The sequence below is a fragment of the Aotus nancymaae genome, unplaced genomic scaffold (genome assembly GCF_030222135.1).
Source record: "Aotus nancymaae isolate 86718 unplaced genomic scaffold, 86718_ANA_hifiasm-v0.15.2.pri h1tg000020l, whole genome shotgun sequence".
Classification (NCBI taxonomy): Eukaryota; Metazoa; Chordata; class Mammalia; order Primates; family Aotidae; genus Aotus; species Aotus nancymaae.
In genome coordinates, this window is record NW_026988432.1 from 1,872,637 (window position 1) to 1,879,058 (window position 6,422).

Below are 6,422 nucleotides of genomic sequence, written 5' to 3' on the forward strand. Positions count from 1 at the left end.
TCCGGAGGCTGAGACAGGAGAATCGCTTGAACCCAAGAGGCAGTGGTTGCAGTGAGCCAAGATCGTGCCATCACACTCCAGCCTGGTCAAATAGAGCGAAATTCCGTCTCAAAACAAAACAAAAAAAGAAACAAGAAACTGGCGTTGCTACAGTGTTTGTGTGTAATTCTAACCCACTTAAAGACAGGTGTGGATCTGTGTGACCTCCACCACAATCAGCATACAAAGCTGTTCCAGAAACCCAAAGACCTCCCTTTTTTTTTTTTTTTTTTTTTTTTGAGATGGAGTTTTACTCTGTCACTCAGGCTAGAGTGCAGTGACGCAATCTCGGCTCACTGCAACCTCCGCCTCCTGGGTTCAAGCAATTCTTCTGCCTCAGCCTCCTGAGTAGCTGGGACTACAGGCACGCACCACCATACTCAGCTAATTTTTGCGTTTTTAGTAGAGACGGGGTTTCACCATATTGGCCAGGCTGGTCTCAAACTCCTGACCTCATGATCCCCCTGCCTCAGCCTCCCAAAGTGCTGGGATTACAGGCGTGAAGCCACCGTGCCCGGCCCCTTTGCTATTCTTTTACAGTGAACCCCACTTCCCTCCGTATCCCCACCATCCCTAACCCCTGGCAACCGGTAATCTATTGTTCACCCTACATTTTTGTCTGCTTGAGAATGTTATAAAAATGGGGACTCCTACATCATTTTTTCAGACTGGCTTTTTTTCTCAGTCAGCATAATGCTCTTGCATATAATGGGTCATGTTTTTAAATCTACTCTTTGAATCTTTTCTTTCTCTCCTAGTCTTTTAAATGGTGTAGTTGGCCCATTTGCTTTGTTTTAGATGGAGTTTCACTCTGGTTGCTCAGGCTGGAGTGCAATGGCATGATCTCAGCTCACTGTAACCTCTGCCTCCTGTGTTTAAGCGATTCTCCTACCTCAGCCTCTGGAGTAGCTGGAATTACAGGCGCCTGCCACCACACCTGGCTAATTTTTGTACTGTTAGTAGAGACAGGGTTTTGCCATGTCGGTCAGGCTGGTCTCGAACTTCTAACCTCAGGTGATCCACTCGCCTTGGCCTCCCAAAGTGCTGGGATTACAGGGGTGAGCTACTGCACCCAGCCATAGCCCATTTAAATGTAATGGAATTATGAGTATGTTAGGGCGTATGTCTGCCATTTTATTTAGTTATTTTTTGTTCTTGCTTGTTTTCTGTTTGTTTCCTGTTTTTCTTTTCCTTCTTTCTTTTCCTGCCTTCCTGTGGGCTACCTGAGTACTGTAGAGCTTTCCATTTTAATTGATCTGTTACGTTTTGAGTTCATCTCTCGTTTCCACTGTTTTGTGGCTGCTGCGTGTGTTATATCACACACACGTGCTCACCACCGTCTTCAGGTGCTGACATTTTACAGGTTGAGTGAAGTATAGAAATTGTCACTTTTTAAAGTCCCTTTGTACTCCCTTAATTTACTTAAATATTCCTTCTACCTGCATTAAGAACCACATCAGACAGTGATAAATGTTTTGCTTCCGCTGTTAAATGTAATTTAGAAAACTCAGGAGGAGGAGACTCTCTTGTCTTTGCTCTGATATATGTTCTAGCCATTTGTTCTTCCTCCCTGATATTCCAGATTTCCCTCTGTTATTTTCTTCCAATTAAAGAACTTTCTTCAACCACTCTTTTAGGGCAGGTCTAATGGTGACAAATTCTCTCAGTTTATTTTCTTCTGAGAATGTCTTGATTTTTCTTTCATCCTGAAGATAATTTCCCAGAATAAAATGTCAGGATGACAGTTCTTTTCCTTTAGTCCTTGAAATGTCAGCCACTTCCTCCTGGCCCCCATGCCTTCTGATGAAAAATCCTTTGTCATTCCAATTTCTTTACCCCCCCAAATAAGGTGTCCTTTCTCTCTTGCTATTGTCCAGGTTTATTATTTGTCTTCCGTTTTCACGAGTTTGATTATAATGTGCGTTAGTGTGGATTTCTTTGGGTTTATACTGCCTGGTATTCACTCAACATCTTCAGTTTGTAGGTTTATTTCTTTTGCTAAATTTGGAGACTTTTCTCATTATTTCTTCGAATGCTTTTGCAGGTCCGCTGTCTTTCTCCTCTCTTTCTGGAATTCTGATGACAAGAATGTTAGATCTTTTGTTATAGTTCCTACAGGAACCTGGGGCACTTTTCATTTATTTTTTAATCTACTTTCTCTCTGTTGCTCAGATTGGATCATTTCTTATGTTCTATTTTCAAGTTCACTGGTTCTTTCCTTTGTCCCATCCATTCTACTGTTCAGTCCATTGACTGAGTTTTTTATTTCAATGATTGTATTTTTCAGTTCTAAAATTTTCATTAGTTCTTCTTTGCATCTTCTATTTCTTTGCTAAGCTTTTCTGATTTTTTAAAATTGTTTATTTAGAGTGTGTTTGCAATTGCTTGTTGAGGTTTTTTGTGTGTGTGTGGCTATCTTAAAGTTCTTATCAGATAAGGTAACATCTGTGTCTAATTGGTGTCAGCATCTGTTGACTGCCTTTTCTCATTCGAGTTGGGATTTTCCTGGTTCTTGGTAGGATGAGTGATTTTTTTTTTTGAGACAGAGTCTCGCTCTGTCACTCAGGCTGGAGTGCAATGGCGCAATCTCAGCTCACTGCAACCTCTGCCTCCCAGGTTCAAGCAATTCTTCTGCCTTAGCCTCCCGAGTAGCTGGGACTACAGGTATGTGCCACCACGTCCAGCTAATTTTTGTATTTTTAATAGAGACAAGATTTCACCATACTGGCCAGGCTGGTCTCAAACTCCTGACTTTGTGATCTGCCCACCTTGGCCTCCCAAAGTGCTGGGATTACAGGCATAAGCTACCGTGCCCGGCCAGGATGAGTGATTTTTAAGTTATTACCTGGATATTACAATGGTCACCCCACCCCCTTATCCGCAAGCAATATGTTCCAAGCCCCCCAATGGATGCCCCAAACCACAGAATAGTTCCAAACTCTATATATACTATGTGTTTTTCCTATATATACATACCTATGATAAAGTTTAATTTATAAATTGGGCACAGTAAGAGATTAATAACCACTAATAAAATAGAACAATTATAACACTATACTGTAATAAAAATTTTCTTTATGGTGAATGTGATCTCCCCCGCCTCCACCACAAATATCTTGCTGTACTGCACTCACCTATTTTTGGACTGCAGTTGACCAGGGGTAACTAAAGCCACAGAAAGCACAACTGTGGATATAAAGACCACTGTGCTGTTTTGTGACTCTGGATCTTGTTTGAGCAGGCTTCCTTTGATACCAGGCTGGCAGGAGAATGAGGGGCACTGGCTCAGGGCTGCCAGGTTAGGATGAAAGATCGGTTTCCTGAGGAGCGTGTGCTCCTCCTAACTGCTGGCAGCGGTGGAGATCAGCATCTGCAACCTTCCATCACAGCCCTGGCCGTGGTGCCAGGCCTCCTTACCATTAGGCAGTGCTGGGCACCTTTGCTGGTGGGGTTGCCAGTGCACTTATGCATCTTTCCGTGGTGTTTGGGTGGGGTAGGATGGTTACTGTCTAAAAGTGTTCTGTCTTGCTAGGCTGCCCCTTTCCTGGTACTTTGGCCAGAGAGCAGCTGTTCCAAGCTGTTCTTGGCACTTTTTAAACGATTGTCAGTGCTCCTTGGCGTTCTTGGGTTTCTGGCTTCTCCAGCATCCGGCGTAGGACATAGAAGGCAAAAAGAAAACCTGGGGAACTCACCACCACATCCAACCAGCCTGTCTTTTCAAATGTTTGCTCGTACATAATGTCCAGGCATCGTTGCTCTACTGAGAGGAAGAGTAGGAAGGTGTCTATACACAAATCCCTGTACTATTTTATAGTATCATTTTCTTTGACCTGTAAAAACTTATTTTCCATTTACTATCATTTTTTCAGAATTTAGCAGGTCCTGTTTGGTATCGTCTGCTGCAGAGGGTACCAGAATGAGTACTCATTTTGGGAAGTGGGTGTATTTGTATTTGCACACGGCTTACCTGCTGAGTGATCCGGGTAAATGAGGAAGCCTTACTGCGTCCCAGCTGCTTCATCCGTAAAGCAAGTGCCCTCCTTCCTGTCTTGCAGGGTTAGTGTATGCACAGCAGTGCACACTGCCTGTGTCACAGGGTGAACTTCAACATGGGTTCGGTCTGGGAGGCCACATGGGGTCCCGAAGGCTTCCTGCAGGAAGGAATTCAAGAGCCAGCAAGTTTACTGAGGAAGTAAAGGAATAAAAGCATGGCTGCGCCATAGGTAGAGCCGCACTGAGGGGTAGCGGTTTGCTATTTTTATGGTTATTTCTTGATCACATGCTAAACAGGGGTGGATTATTCATGATTGGGTGGAGGGGTGGGAAGGATGGGGAATTCCTGGAACCCAGGGTTCTTCCCGCTTCCCTCTTTCAGACCATACACCAGCTTCCCCAGTTACCATGGCATTTGGAAAGGCTTATGGCACTTTCAGCTGCTAATGCATTATAATTAGCATATAAAGCAGTGGGGCCATCAGAAGTCGCTTCCACTGCAGGCTTGGCTTCGGTGGCTTCTGATTGGCTTCTTTTTACCGCACTTACCTGTTTTATCAGCGGGGCCTTTGTGACCTGTGCCTTGCACAACCCAGTCCTGCCCAACTCCTAGCTCACCTGGAGACAGGTTCTCAGGAATTGGTAGTTAGTGTCATCAACACGTTTCTTTGTGTCGATGTGAAATTTCACAGTTTAGTATCATTTCATGTGAGACCTATAAAAAAAGGAGCACAAATATTATGTTCAGGGGATAATTACTTGTGATTTGGTGTTGTTAGTAACGTTTCTACCTGTAGCCTTCTGTACCAGTCCTAGAGACCACGGCAGTGTGGATGGGGTGGGGTTTTAACAGCGCCAGTCGCGGCAGTGGGCCCTCCGCCACCTCTGGCTGCACTGCCTGGTGCGGAAGCTTCCCGGGGACCAGAGCCCTGTGGGTGCACAGCACTGACCGAGGCAAGTGCTCTCTGTACTTTGCGTCAACTACCCCTGAAAAAACGTGACCAACTCAAGGGAGCAAAGTCTTACCTCGATGTGACCTCTCCAAGGAGTCTCAGGATGCTGACTGTGGCTGTCAGTTTATCCACCGGCTTGGTCTTGACCTCATTGTCACCGACAGGATCACACCTTGAGACGCTGAAAGGACGTGGAAGTGCTTCGAAGCTCTAGTGACAATGGCTCTTCCACCCAGTGGGTTTAGCAACTGCAGCTTCTGTGGACGGAGACAGTGAAACCAGAGGATGTGGAAAGTACCTGCGCTGGGGGAAGCAAGGGAAAAAGAAAGGCGTGGCCTGACCCACCACCTGACTTTTTCTATTCTCCACTTTTTTGTGTGTGTGTGATACGGAGTCTTACTCTATCACCCATCCTGGAGTGCACTGGCGTGATCTCGGCTCACTGCAACCTCCGCCTCTTGGGTTCAAGCAATTCTTGTGCTTCAGCCTCCCGAGTAGCTGGGACTACAGGTGTGTACCACCACACATGGCTAGTTTTTATATTTTTAGTAGAGAAGGGGTTTCACCATGTTGGCCAGGGTGGTCTTAAACTCCTGACCTAGTGATCCGCCTGCTTCGGCCTCCCAAAGTGCTGGGATTACAAGCATGAGCACCGCACCCGGTCTCCACTAGAATCTGCCTTTGCATTTTCTGCAGACCAGTGGCCCACACCAGCTCCGTCAGCTCCCTTACCATAAGAGATTATGGGTTGCAGAAACATTTTATTCTCTGTCCCTACATTTTGATCTTAAAAGCCCTAGTTTCAGGCATTGTTTCAGTGGCACAGAGGCCTCACTCCGGGCACTATGCCCTCCTGTTTAAACTGGAGTTGGCTTGATGATCTGTGCACAGGAGGAAAATGAAAGTAATGATTTGATTGTCTTTAATGTTTGTGAATTTCTCCTGTCAAAATGCTTTCTAGACTCAGAGCAATGGCTCACGCCTGCGATCCTACCACTTTGGGAGGCCGGGAAGGGTGGATCACGAGGTGAGGAGATCAAGACCATCCTGGCCGGCATGGGGAAACCCCAAAAACTTAGCTGGGCCTGGTGGTGCATGCCTGTAATCCCAGCTACTCGGGAGGCTGAGGCAGGAGAATCGCTTGAACCAGGGAGCTGAAGGTTGCAGTGCGCCGAGACAGTGTCACTGCACTCCAGCCTGGAAACAGAGGAAGAATCTGGAAAAAAAGAAAAAAAAAAGGCTTTTTCCAAGAAAATCTAACTATTCTAAATATATATACGCCCAATACGGGAGCACCCACATTCATATAAGCAAGTTCTTAGAGACCTACAAAGAGACTTAGACTCCCACACAATAATAGTGGGAGACTTTAACACCCCACTGTCAATATTAGACAGATCAATGAGACAGAAAATTAACAAGACCATTCAGGACTTG

General features: G+C 45.4%; 1 long non-coding RNA gene across 1 annotated transcript; it reads right to left on the reverse strand.

Annotated features, from left to right (window-relative positions):
• Positions 1–4,153: 4,153 nt before the first annotated feature.
• On the reverse strand, positions 4,154–5,153 carry LOC105726089 (uncharacterized). The gene is made up of 3 exons (XR_001109433.3): positions 5,059–5,153; positions 4,651–4,747; positions 4,154–4,190 (listed from the first exon to the last, which is right to left on the reverse strand). It is a non-coding gene; the product is annotated as an uncharacterized LOC105726089 (long non-coding RNA).
• Positions 5,154–6,422: the final 1,269 nt, after the last annotated feature.